This window comes from Phasianus colchicus, chromosome 32 (genome assembly GCF_987193195.1).
Source record: "Phasianus colchicus chromosome 32, bPhaCol1.hap1.1, whole genome shotgun sequence".
In the NCBI taxonomy this organism is placed as follows: Eukaryota; Metazoa; Chordata; class Aves; order Galliformes; family Phasianidae; genus Phasianus; species Phasianus colchicus.
Genome location: NC_143467.1, coordinates 187,941 through 201,992, shown reverse-complemented (window position 1 = coordinate 201,992; position 14,052 = coordinate 187,941). Strand labels below are relative to the sequence as shown.

Sequence of the window (14,052 nt, the reverse complement as noted above, 5' to 3'; positions counted from 1 at the left end):
GCAAAGATACATTAGTCACTAGAGAAAGACAATTAGCTGCTTCTACAGTGGCATGGCCACTATTAAATGCTTTAAACAATGCCGAAATAAGGAATAATACTTCAGTGAATGAAAATGAACTTTTAAAAGATCGTATTGAAAAATTAGAACAGGAACTTGGCCTATTAACAGGAAAAAAAAAACCAATTCTACATCTTCCAATAGGTCAAGTTCGTAGTATTTCAATAAACAATGACCAGGCTCCTGAATCAACGGACTGTGTTGATCAGGAAAATAAACCATCTAAATCGGATCTTGAATCCCCAATTTTGACGGATGCACTAGAAGTCCGTCCTGTTATATCTCAAAAAACAAAAAGGGTACAGGACAGACCAGCAGGGGTGCCGCCTGATCAGTGGCCCCCCGCTCAAACCCACTTGCACGTAACACCCCAACCGTACACGGCAACAGAACTGATGGACTTAGTCCAACGATTCAGGCAGAAACCTAGAGAAAGTGTGCCGGCTTGGTTATTAAGACTATGGGATTCTGGGGCAGAAAGTGTTCTGGTGAATGGCCTGGAAATAGCCAAATTGGCCACAATGACCGTCCATCCTGCTCTTAGACAGAGATTATATGCAGGTAATCAATATAATGATGAAAACCATTCAATAATAGAATGGTTAATGGTGGCCTGCCGTATGGTATGGCCCAATAAATCTGATATTCCTTTACATACAGGGATGTGGTCCTCCATAAAACCAGGTAACGGTCACAGGATGTGCATTTTCAGTAGCCTAAGCGTAGCCTAAGTTGCTTAAATATTGCAACATATTGGCATTGTGTGTTTATTGCTGTCTGTTTTTCAGGGCTTGCAAGAGTCAAAATGGAGCATGAAAACTGTAGTTAGAGAGTTTATTCTGATAGGATTGTCTCAATCCCACAAAGTCCAGTCAATTCCCTTCTTCTTCTTCCTCCTGTTCTACATCATAATTCTCCCAAGCAACATCCTTATCATTCTCACAATTCAGGGGGATTCCCAGCTGGGATCACCCATGCATTTTTTCCTGGCTAATCTGGCATTCTTGGATATCTGCTACTGTTCTGTGACCCCACCCAAAATGCTGGCTGACTTTTTCTCAAATCCTAAGATCAACTCCTACAAGGCCTGATTGACCCAGCCTTTGTTTCTTCACTTCCTGGGAGCAGCAGCAGCTTTCCTGCTGTTGGCCATAGCCTGTGACCGTTACATTGCTATTTGCAAACCTCTCCACTACACCATGCTTGTGAACAGGACTGTATGCTGTGCCCTGGCTGGAGCTTCGTGGGGCGGTGGCTTCATTCATGGCGTCATTCTATTTGCTCTCACCATCAAGCTCCCCTTCTGTGGCCCCAACGTCCTGGACGACTTTGTCTGTGATGTGCGTCAGTTGGCGAACTTGGCCTGTGCTGACCTTACACGGCGGAACTTCTGATGTTCCTCAACAATGGAGTTGTCATTGTCATGTGCTTTGCACTTCTCCTCATCTCCTACATAATCCTCTTGCTGAAGCTCCAGACACACCAAAACAAAGAACAAAATAACCTCCACCTGCATTTCCCACATCATCGTTGTTTTTGTCATGCTTGGCCCAGCTGTCTACATGTATGTCCTACCCTCTGAGGCTGTCCCAATGGAAAAGGTTTCCATTGGGAAACCTTTCTTTTCCATACGGTTGTCTTCCCTTGACTAATCCCATGATCTACATGCTGTAACAAGGAGATCAAAAGCTCCGTGTGGAAGTTGGTCAGCAAATACATATTTAAAAAAAAAAAATTTGAAAGAAATAAATGAAAGTTTATTTGTTCCTCGTTTTGTTCATGCAATTTTCTTAGGAACAAATCCACACTGTATGTTATGTAAAAGCATAATGTACAAGTGATAACCTTCAAGAAGTCCTTTTCTATCAAAAAAATCCCTAGAGTGATACTAAAACCTGTATGGAATAAGTTAAGGAAGAACCAACCTGTGTAAAGGAACCAACTCATGCAGTATGAAGTTATCATTAAGAATCTTTTAAATTCATTAGAAAGTATCTGGTAGGTGTTGAGACTTCATAGAACTATTACTGGACTACTGGTTCAGCTTCAACCATGGTAATTCATTATTTCAGTTTATAGTCAAACTTTCACTGTTGATGCTGCCTTCTCGTTGGACTCATTCATGATCCCACCATTGAATGAGTTGATTACATTTCCACAAAGGGAGAGTGTGAAAGCTGCTGGATGATCCAGCTTGCAGGCAAGCTTTGCAATTCATATAGCATAGGCAAGACATTGCAATCTGTTAAGTAAAAATCAAAGACAATGTAGCTATAGCTTTACAGGACGTGCAGATCATAAACTTTATCCATACAGTTACAGACATTTGCAGCACAGATGTCTGTCTGAATTAGTCACTAAGGATTCCAGCAAAACTAACAGGCATTTCTAGGGAGAAGTTCAGCTAACCCTTTCTTAATTTCTACTTTGAGAAGTAATAAACCATGCCTTAGGCGTTTTTGTCTCGCCCCTTGTACTTGCCCTGTAATCCGCTTTATAGTTTGACCCCAAGGTGGTCAGCCAAATAATTCTTCTCAATGGGAAACTGTGCTTTCAGAGAGCATGGTTTTCTTACTGCAGTGTAACTTCCTTAGGCAGTGTAGATGATGCAGAGTGAGCTAAACACGTCTCCGTCCACAAAGTCCTCCAATAATCTCTCAGAAGACATTGCATCCTACAGGTCACGGAGTTCTTGGTTCTCACATAACGCTCTAGCATGCTGTAAATATCCAAATGCAGTTGCCCTTGCAGTAGGGTATTTTTGTTCTTGTTGCTCCTTTCTTCACTAACTTTCTACATATCACTAGGTGAAAGAAAACGCCATAAAGTCAAGAGTGCCTTTCTCAGGAATGCACTCAGCTCTGAGCACCACCACTTATACACGGCCTTCTGTCACACTGCTGCCATCAGCTGCTGCTGTCGGCCTCCCCAGTGCTTCCACCATGGTTACCTGACATCCCTACAGTCCTGCACCCGCTCAGAAGTAATACTTAAAATGCATTCTTCCATACTTCATGACAGAGGACTGAAGAGACTCACTTTTGCGTGGTGCTAAGGATGGTCCATCCCCAACACGTCCCTTTGCGCGCTGCAAGGCCCAGCTGGCATTCTGGCAGCCTGCTGGCTGCTGCTCCCTAACGCAGGGAACCGCACTGTGCTGCTTCTGAGGAGAGAAAGAAAGGAGGGTCCATGGAAATGGGCACCCAACATCTGCAGAGATGCAGCGTTCCAGATCGTGCCAGAGACAGGATATCACAGTGCTGAGTCATTAGCTACCACTAAAGGAAACAAACATTTGGGAGAGTATTCACAGCAACTGCTGCAATTTCTGGGCATATCCCAGCTTTCTTACTGTTCAGGTGGAGAAGACTGGCGCTCACAGACATCAGTTCAGTGGGTTAAACCAACACACCTGCAAAATGCCAGCATTATTCAGGAAACAGTCTTCAGGTGCCACAGTTCAATCCACGCAAAGTTATTGTGCAGAGCCTTAGCTCTTGACTTCCATTTCTTCCCTAAATTTTACTACTGCAAGCAGCTAGAACAAACCTTTCAGGTGAAATTCAGGGCAGCAGGGACCTGGCAAACCATAACTAGGTGCAGCTGGCAGGAGGGCAGTTCACGCTCTTTGCTCCCACCCTGCCCCAGCAGGTTAAGGAGCCTGGCAATGCTGTCCTGTTGCAGCACATGCAGAATCCAACCGGTTATGGAGGTAACAAAGGACCAGTAGTGCTCCCCCTGCTCCAGCTTTTCCCCTTCAAAATGAGAGAAAGGAAGAAAACCCAAACAAATAAATCCAGCCATACTTTTCCATATGCAGAGCAGGAATGGGAACTGCGTCTGTCTTCTCATTGAGACAGTGGTGGGGAAGCTCAGTTCCTGGGGTCCTCTCCACAGGGACTGCCCCCTGGCTTCACTCTTTCTTCAACTGCCTCAATCCCCAAAATCTCCTTTTGGAAAGAATCCCTACAGAAAGAATCTGCAAGTGAAAAATAGTAAGGAGAAGCATTTTCCCAGCTTTCTTCTATCATACACTCTAAAGTACTCTTGAGTAGGACAGTGTCTTAAAATCAACTGGTTACAAGAACCATCCCCAAAATACAACTAGATTCTGTACAGCTGCCATGATTTCTGACAGCAAGTGTTCTCCATCTCCTCAACATTTATACACCTTGAAGCAAGTGGCTGGTGTTGCTGTCATGAAGAAAACTCCCTTTGTCTTCCACCCCTACTGCAGCCGCAATAGCTGCACTGGTACGATCCACGTGTTCAACAGACCTCAGCTCTGCCTTAGCCAGGCACAGTGGCTGTCCTTCTCCCTCCCAGCTCACACACCAGAGCACTGCTGTGCCACATGGTAAGAGCAGCAGTGACAGTGGGCAGCACCCATCAGCCTCCACCCTGCTCTCACCACCAGCTGGGACAAGGGCTGACACAGCAGGCACACCCCAGCCCAGCTTTTCTTCTGAGACACCTCCCAGCAACCACCCAGCACCAAACCCAGTTCACCCACTCGGCCTGCTCAGTCTGAGCTGTGCCCAGCTCATGCACGTGCTGCAGCAGTGCTTCTGACGGGTTCTCACAGGGCGATCTTTCTCAAGGAAGGCCCAGAGCCCAGTCTCTGCGTGCAGCACCAGCTCTGCTCACCAGCTGTGGGACAAACGCTCCTACCCCAGCAACAGTTGTGACCTCTGTGAGTGCCCACATCACTTCTGGGCCTCCATCAGATGTAAAGGGAGCGGTCATCTCCTACATCCAAATTTTAAGAAACCAACAGCAGGGTCACCCAATGGAGTTATCTGAAGTAAAATAACAAAGAAGTTAAGATGACTCTTGTGTAGCCAGCTCAGGTCCCCCTCTTGCTCAGGTGCTGCATGATCGGACAAAGGAGATGTTGCCTCTGAGGTGGAGGCTGGAAGGGTCTGGGCTTTCAAACTGTCAGCAAGCATTTGGATGAGCCACCTTCCTGCTGAGGAGCTCCTTAACATCATTCCTGCCTCCTCCGGTACCGTACTGGGAGATGCTCCAGAGTTCATTAGCCTGGACTCCCATCAACAGCTGCTCCTGCACTGACCTTCACTCACACTCTGATACCATCCACTTCCAGCACAAGCTGACCTGCAAGGAAATGTGGGATTAATGCAAATGCAGAAGCCCACGGCTGTGTCACCACCACGTACTGCAGCCTTGGGAAGTCAGCTACAACTACAACCTTGGTCAGAATTAAAACAGGCACAGTACATTAACTGTGACCTCTAAACTGAAGTAATTGTCACGATCAGAAATACATACTGAAATCGCTCACTTAACTATTGGTGGTTACCTCCAAACTCTTTTGCTTTTGGGAGAATATGGACTCAGAATTGAAGGATACAAGAAAAATGACATCTGCTTCACTGGAGGTGGTTAAGCTTGGAAGTAGGATTCCAAAATGAAAAGGTTTTCAACTCCTTATAAGGCAGAAAGCGATGGGATGATTGCTGACGCCTGCAGAAAGCCTGATCTGCTCTGCCACAGGTGGCTGAATGACACAAAAGCTGTGCTGCTCATTCAGAAGTGCGTGGGGCATGGGGTGGGCTTGGGGCACCAACACACGGGATGTCAAGACTCCTCGGGCACTTTCCCATCAGAAGGGAATTCCCTTCTCCCTGCCATGCCATGTCCACACCACTCCTAAGGGCTGTACTGACACAGTCAGCACAGAATCCATGCAAACGTTCTTTTCTCATCGTGGTGGTTTTTAACAGACGCAAGCAATGAGACATCAGGTCACTGTGTGGGCTGCTGGGTGACACTGCCATCATTTCCAAGCCATTGCTTCCTAGGGGCAAATAAAGTAAAATACTTTAAGAAAATTTCACACAGAGATTGCATACTATACTATTCTTTTACACAAAGCAGAAGGACAAAACAGGAGATACGTGCAGCTGCATCAACACCCCAGTTGCTGAAGGAATGGAAAGACAGATCAAATGACAATACATTATTCTCATACAAGGACTGCTCATCAGCACCCACTGCCCAAGGAGCAATGCAGGGAAGACTTGCATTTCTTCTTCTCCTAGCCAGAAACTGTTTTTCCTACCTTAAAAAGGAAAGGAAAAAAAGCCTGACATAGTGCTGACAGGGCGGGCAGATGTGGCACACCAAGGCATACTGAATCTGCAGAACATTTGAAACTTTCACCTTTCCTCCAAAAGCAGTCTAAACCTTCCATACCCACTCCTACTTTCACCACTATTCTTACCAAAGCTGCTTTTTCAGCTGGGGCTCCTCTCTGTCCTCAGCAGTATGACTCAGCACACAGATGCACCTCAGCTCCATTTTGTTTCCACGCCCACTTTGTGGGACCGTGGGTTTCCCATCAGAAGGCTTCACACACACCGTGCGTTCAGCTCAGTGAAAGGAGACACAACTGATACAGGCTTGTTGTGCAAGAGAAATCCAGGTTCTCTTCTTATTCCCACAATCCTTCCAGTAGTTCAGTCCATTTGGTACATTACCATGTCCCGGATTCTCAGCTGTGTTTTCCACACACTAATCTGTCTACCAACAATGCATACACAGGAACCAAGAAACCAATAGCTACACTCAATCATAACCCAGGGCAAGGAAATCTCAGAGCAATCCTAAGTGAAATCACCACTTTTCTGAAACTCTGCCTCAAGCTCCTCACGCTCCCCCTCAACTCTTTTCTCAGAAGCCCATTCCTCTGCTTTTTCCTTTTCCTCTGAATGCTTGCATTTTTGTGCAGCCAGGACTTGGGAGAAAGCTGGGATGCAAACTGCAGAGAACTGTCCCAGCAATGAACAAACAGAAAGCCTGGGCAGAAAGACAGTGCATCAAGTCCAGATGCCTGTTGTGTATCTGTACCTCTCTTTGGTGCTTTCTCCAGCTCTGTCTTCTTCCCCAGCCTTTCTGCACGGCCATGCTGCAGTGGAAGGCCACGGGCGTCAGTTTCTCGCAGAGAGAAAGCAGGAAATACTTGAAGAGTAACTCTTTGGAAGAAGATTTTAGCACAGCCAGCCACTAACTTCAAGTTTTCAAGCACAGTTTCTTAAATTTGCCTTTCCACTGCTCTAACATTATGCCTTCCTTACAGTCAACACGAGGCACTTTTCTCTCTCCTCCATCACACACACCCTTTCACACAGTCCTATTTAGATGAAAGTACCCAAACTACAGCTCACAAAACATTCTTACCCACAGAGGCTTTCCATTTCCCCCTTTCTCAATAAGAGTCAATAGAATCCCATGCTCCATCCCTAAAATAAAGTACAGCCTTTCCATGTCACAGAAAGCAGTTGCCAATAGAATCCTTGTCCTGTTAGCCCACATCCACCAAAATCCCTCCAATACACCATTTCTACAGCCAAAACAAACTCATTTTTTCAACTGAAATGCATTTACAGAAAGTATTACTAGTCTCATTCCTGCTGAGTGAGTGGCAAATGAATCCACATCTGTCTGACAGCTCTACAATGCACAAAGCAAAGCTGCACAAGCAAACACAACGCTGTCAGGTGCATGAGCTGAGAAACACTTCATTCCTAAGTCAAACAACTGTGAGTACAAGTACCTCCACACTGTTTGGCCTCTCCAAGGAACAGACACAGCTCTAAGAACCATTTAGACACAGACTCGGATCGCTCTACTGCCACCGACAGCCACTGTCAGCCTCTCTATTGCTTCCAGTACAGCGCTGCCATCAGTCACTCTTTCCTCTCAAGACTCTCTCGTTTTCTCACTTACCTCCTTAGTTGCACTAAGGAAATGGTTTTGCCATTAGCTACGGCATCCACCCCCAAGCAAACCAACACATCTATCAGTCAGCAGGGTTGCGCCCCATGAGGCCAGGCCTCATGCCATGACAGCAGAGGAGCAAGGTCCAAGGCTGCAGCAAGGGAGAATTTGCTCAAAGGCAACAGCCGCGGGCACAGAATCAAGGCAAGAAGCTGCTTATCTTCAGAAGGATTCAGGTAGGCAGGGATCTCCTTTGCCTACACTGCCAACCCTTCAATGAGGGCTGGGAAGGGGTGGATCCTGGCTCCACCCCTTCTGTCATTCTGGAACATTGCATGCTCTGGGTTGGCCCTGCCTTTCTACCAGGTGAAAAATCAGGTTTCAAGCCATGTCTCAGCATTTACACTACAGCATCCCTTAGCATTAACTCCACAGGACAACCCTTAACCCTTTACCTTAACCTAAAAGGCTAATCCTTAACACTCACCCCAAAAGATACTCCTCAGCCCTAATCCAAAATGCTAACGCTTAACCCTCATTCCCATCTCAAAAGTGCTGCTGTTGTCCCTAACAAAAAGGACAAGCCATAAACCCCCAACCAGGTGGGCACACCCCCACCATCACTAACATCAAGTGTTAAGCCTTAACCTTTAAACCTAACAGAAAACAGTAACATGAAACCCTAACCCCAAAGGGTTACCCTCAGCACTTAGCTCTAGCACTAAACACTAACACTTCATCACAATCCACAAGTGTAAACCTTAGGATCATAGGATCACCACGGTTGGAAACAACATCTAAGATCATCTAGTCCAACATTTCCCACTAAATCACATCCCTCGGTACAACACCTAAACACTCCTTGAACACCTCTGGGGATGGTGATTCCACCATTTCCCCTTCCATAAAAACCTAACCCAAAAGGGTATATCCCATCATCATCACCCACAAGGGTAACTGCAGACAAAGGCAATAGCAAATACAGCTGCTTTAAACCAGTCCTAAATTACCCAAGAAAAGTAAAGGACACAAACCTGTAAATACAGAATGAGCCAGCAGGATGAGGAAATGAGCAGAGATTTCAGAAACGCGTCTGCTGTCAGGGAGGGGAGTTCAGGCCTGCCCCAGCACCACAGATCTCCATGACACGACACAACATGGGGAGGTGGCAAAGGTGACAGGGCTAGGAGGAGAGCTGGCGGAGGAGGAAGGTTGGATGCCTGGCAGTTTGAGAGGGACTGAGGTAGCCTCACCCATCACAGACGTGGTCAGCGCAGACACTTTGGTGTCTGACATGATGTAAAGTGTCTTCGTAGGGCTGGTCGTGGTCACTGCAGAGAAGGAAAGAACGTGGACAGCAGCTGTGGGGACAGGGTGCCTACCCTGGGCTGCAGCCCTGGCAGCAGAGTTGCAGGGCTTCAAACTGCACAGAAAACCCCCTTGTTCCCCCCTTGGGATGTGATTTAGTGGGAAATGTTGGACTAGATGATCTTAGATTTTGTTTTCAGACTGACTCCAAAATAAACCCCAGCACTGCCACAGCCTGCTCAGAGCACAGCAAGGGAGCCCCAAACCTTTCAGCTCCCTTTCTAGACCCCTCAGAGTCTAAGAATCCTCCCTCCCTTTAGTGATCTCACTCTCTCCCCAGGGGGCTAGGACCATAGGCTTCTTCCTTGGCCATCCCACTCTCAGAGCTGTCACACAGCTCGTGCATCTTCAACTCTGACCCACCAGCACTGAAGTGCACACACCACCTGACATGGCTTCACAAGCAACCATCTGCCTTCGCATCACATGCCTCTAACTGCCTTTGCTAAGCAAGCACACACCTACCTGCCTTTGCTTTGGAAGCATGCACACGCTTCCCTTTGCTAAGCAAGACCACAGTCCCTTTTAATCTCAGGAGGGAATAAAACAGCCTGAACAAAAAGGGTACGGCGAGGCTCTCTCTAGGACGCCTGTTGTCTCAGCAGAGTTGACAGTTACTTAAAATGCACAAAGTACCTACAAAACCATCACGCTCAAACAAGGAAAGTAAACAAGTCCAGGATGCCGTGAAGGGTTCCTAGCTCTTTGTAGGTAATACCTGCTCCGTGGGCACAGGATGCGCACAAATTGCCCCTCATCTCTTCCCCATCCCCTTGCCCCCCCCACCCCCCCGTGATTTCCACAGGCATTTAGAGACTCTGTGGAAAGGCAACATAAGGCTCATGGAGAAGACTGGATGTACATGAGGTTTTTCCCTTCCCTGGTGCTAGAGCACTGCTTGTCTAGATGATGAATGTTTTTCATACAAGCACCAACCAAGCGTGGCAACAAACAGCTGAAATGGCATTTCCCCTGCAAAACAACCAGCCTGTCTAAAGACCTCACCTCAGAGACTTGCCAAAAAGGCCAGAACTCCCTTTTGGCAGGCTTACTCACAGAACAGCAGGCTTCTCTTCACCGTGCATCACATGGACACAAACAGGCTGTTTGTGCAAGGAGGGCAATTTCACCCGAGCACCTCACCATATGTGTTCCCTCCACCCTGCTTTTCTGCAGAGATACAAGGATAAAAACCTCAGTTCCTCTGAGCAACGACTGGAAGGAACTCTGGAAAATTCTCCATTCAAAAGCAGCTCCTTTGTGGTCTTGGTTCCTGAGGGCTCCTTTGGATCACCTTTCAGGCAAAGTGTAAGAGGTTCTACTGTACAAACCTATGTACCTTGGTACCTTTTTCCACCCCAAAACTAATTCTGACAGAGTTGTGATGCAGACATTGGACACGGAGAAGAAGAGAAAAAGAACAGAAGAGAGGATAAAATTAAGGATACCGGTAAGGAAGAAGCGCAGAAGATGAAAAGCACAATAGGATACAGGCAAGACAGCAAAAGAGATGAGCAGTAGCGGAGAGAATAAAGGGAAGAGACGCTGAGAAGGATAAGAGCAGAAGGAGAACAGACAAGAAAGAAAGAAGAGCAGAGAAGAAGAAAAAGGACGTAGGTAAGAAAAACAAGCAGACAAGGAGAAAAGCAAAAGAGGTATTAGCGTATACAGAGTGTATACAGAGAAGACAAAAGCAGAAGTGGAGAGAAGCTGAAGAGGAAAAGCGAGAAAGGAAGTCTGGCAGAAGTACAAGAGACGGTAAGAGAGGAAAGTGGCAAATGAGAAGAACAGAAGAGAAGTGAGTACAGAAGAGCAGAAAACGAAAAGAGCAGTAAAGAAGAGCAGATCGTGCTATGAAGAGAACAGTAAAAGGAGAGCACATGAAGAAAGAGGAGAGAGGACAGTGAAGAAGGAACTGCAGAAGAGGACAGTAGAAGAAGGTGTGAGGACTGGAAAGAAACAAAGTGAGTGTAGTAACAGGACACCATTTCCCTTGGGACTCTGCAATCTCTTTCACTTCTGACAGACGGAGGCGCTGAGAAGAACAAGAGCCATGTCTGTGTTCACCAAGGACTCACCTCTGCACGTGCAGCGGCAGCTCTCAGAGAAGCCTTCTTTAGTCCCACTTTCCTCTCTTCAGGTCCTGGCAGGCATGGGGAGGAGCCTGACCACCAATGAAGACCGAGGCAAGACACTTATTGAGCACCTCAGCTCAGCTTTTTCCATGTCTGAGGAAGCCAGTTCTCTGTCCTCATTTATCAGAGGGGGAACGCTCTCCTTGGCCTGTCTTCTGCCTGCGTACCTGTAGAACCCCTTCTTGTTATTTTTCACATCCCACACCAAGTTCAGCTCCACCTGTGCCTTGGCTTTCCTAATCCTATCCCTGCACACAGACAGCAGCCCTGGCAGGAACGTAGCGCTGTGGCAATGTGCAGAGCTTAACATGCAGTTCCATCAGCGCATTGTGTTTTCGCACTCAGACGTTACTGGCTGCCGAGCGGAGCGGCTGATAAGGCCATAGTGAGCCACTTTTTCCTAGCAGTGTATGTGGGACCCGAGGAAAATGTCCTCGCGCGTTTTGAGGCAAAAGATAGAAGTATTCTACTGGGACTCTGGTGCTTCTCGTGAGGCACAGTCATGGAGGCAGAAGGTAGAAGTATTCATTTGTGTCCCCATGCAAAGTTATTGAGGAGGAACGAGGCTGTTCTCCCACTAAAGCTGAAATGAAAGTTTCAGAACGATCACTCATGGATTCCTTTTGCTAAACTCATGCGCTGGTTCTTAAACTGATGTGCTAATCCCTACTGCTGAACAGAGCAACCCACATCAATCCCCCCTTTTCCTTTGAGGATTACGATGTTCACATCCTAATTCTCACCACCTTTGACCTTTCATACTTAGAGATACATCTCCACAGTCCAATCACACTACAAGGAAGGATGCATACATACAGCGATTACACACACCATCCCCACAAACAACTTCTTTAACCAGTGCAATTTGGGAAGCCAGGAAGTCACGTTGGTTTCAGCTCACATCGTCTTATGTTGTGCAGTATTTCACTTTGGTGCCATATCTTATCTCCATCTGCTTCAATTCTACCACTCTGACCTACATGAACACAACAATATCATTTATTGCTGCATGAACTCCTTCTTGTGCACCTAATAAGATACCTGAAGCCCTTCTACATTGCAATACCACCCAGGCCAAGCTCTGAACTTTTTCCCTTTTCTTCTTCCCTTCTGCCCCTCTTCCCCTCTCTCCTTCTTCCTTTCCTTTCCTTTCCTTTCCTTTCCTTTCCTTTCCTTCTTTTCCCTTGTCCCCTTTTTTTCCCCTTTTTCCATTTCCCTCCCTCCCTCCCTCCCTCCCTCCCTCCCTCCCTCCCTCCCTTTCTTCCCATTCCTCCCTCAGCTCCCTCCCTCCCTATCAGCCTGGCTCTCACGCTGTTGTCCAGATGCCCGTCTTCCTTTTCCCACACCTCCATGCTCTGCCCACATCCCCCTGTTTGGCTGCATCTCCCTGCGGATGTCCCGCTCCACAGCCCCACTCACAGCCGCCACCCCCGGAGCTCTGCCCTCCCCCAGTCGCTCCCCCACCTCCCCAGGAGATCCCTGAGGGCTCTCCGTTCCCCCCCCCACCCTTCTTCGCCCCCCGCTGCCCCTCGAGCCCCACTCGGGCTTCATGCCGTGCGTGCAGGCCGCGCTGCCACGGCGACAGCGCGCCCTCCCTCCTTGCGCCGCGGGAAGCCGTCCCCGCGGCGACAGCGCATGCGCGGCGGCGCCTCCATAGCGACAGCGCCCCGGCGCGGCCGTTGCTCGAGCGACGCGCCGTCCCCGCTCCCCGCGGAGTGACGTCATCACGCGGCGACCCGAGGGCGCGGCCATGCGGAAGCGGAGCGGGGCCCCGCGCTGCTCCAGCGCCGCGGCGCAGCCCCGGGACTCCGAGCGCCGCCTCAGCTTCTACGAGTGGGTGTTCGGGGGCGGCGGGGGCACCGGGGGCATCGGGGCTGGGGCCGTCCTGTCTTGGCCGCGTGGGTCCTCTGCTGCTCAGGGCCTCTGCTCGGCGGCGGGAGGTGCCCTGTGCCCCCCGCCCTTCCCCCCCACCCACGGTGTTTCACTGCCTTCCCCCCACACCCATCCCCCCCGCCGCGGGTCGCCCACAACCTCCCGAGTCCCTCAGTCTGACCGCTGGGCTTACGCTCTCACCCACCGTTCCCCACCTCCACTTCCCCCATTCTCATCGCTGGAGTCCTCTTCCACCCGTCTCCTCAGTTCCTCCGTCACTGTCTGCCCCTGTTCCCCATTCTGACCCCCAGGCTTCCGCGTCTGTCTCTCACTGATCCCTTGTGTCCCCATTCTCTCCCCCGACCCCCCCAAGTCTTCCCATTTTCTCCCCTAGATTCATCCCCCTCCCCCGTCCCTTCTATCTGACCCCCAGAATTCCCTGTCCCCTCAAGTTCCCCCGCTCCAATTCCCCCATTCACATCATAGAATCTCCTACCATTCCCCAGTCCCCTCTATTTGCACCCCCAGGGTCCATTGTCTTCCCTTCTTCCCCCTGCTTCTGACCCCATTTTCTGTCCCCTACAGTCCCCTGTACCCCCATACCCTCCTCCCTGCCCTCTGGTGTCCGTTCCCCTATGTTGACCCCCAATTTCCTCCAACTGGACCCCCTTTACGTCCCATAGAACCCCCCCCACGATCTCCAGTTCTCCCCTCCCTCCACCCCCAGAACCCTTTTCCACTCATGTGGTCTGCCTCTGCTCTTTACCCCTCCCCCCAACTAGCACTCTCTCCTCCCAGACCCCCTTTACACCCCACAGAAGCTCCACACAACTCTCCAGTTTCCCCCCTCCACCCCTCCCTCCATCCCCAGACC

The 14,052-nt window shown here is 49.0% G+C and overlaps 2 long non-coding RNA genes across 4 annotated transcripts; both read right to left on the bottom strand.

Moving 5' to 3' along the window:
- Positions 1-1,643: 1,643 nt before the first annotated feature.
- Positions 1,644-4,025, bottom strand: LOC149913952 (uncharacterized). 3 transcript variants are annotated; one of them, XR_016460774.1, is made up of 3 exons: positions 3,413-4,025; positions 3,100-3,223; positions 1,644-2,779 (listed from the first exon to the last, which is right to left on the bottom strand). It is a non-coding gene; the product is annotated as an uncharacterized LOC149913952 (long non-coding RNA). The 3 variants fall into 3 exon arrangements; XR_016460772.1 differs by having other exon boundaries at positions 1,645-2,863; XR_016460773.1 differs by having other exon boundaries at positions 1,646-2,863; positions 3,867-4,025.
- A 772-nt stretch (positions 4,026-4,797) lies between these two features.
- Positions 4,798-12,395, bottom strand: LOC149913951 (uncharacterized). The gene is made up of 4 exons (XR_016460761.1): positions 12,208-12,395; positions 11,250-11,889; positions 8,838-9,134; positions 4,798-5,881 (listed from the first exon to the last, which is right to left on the bottom strand). It is a non-coding gene; the product is annotated as an uncharacterized LOC149913951 (long non-coding RNA).
- Positions 12,396-14,052: the final 1,657 nt, after the last annotated feature.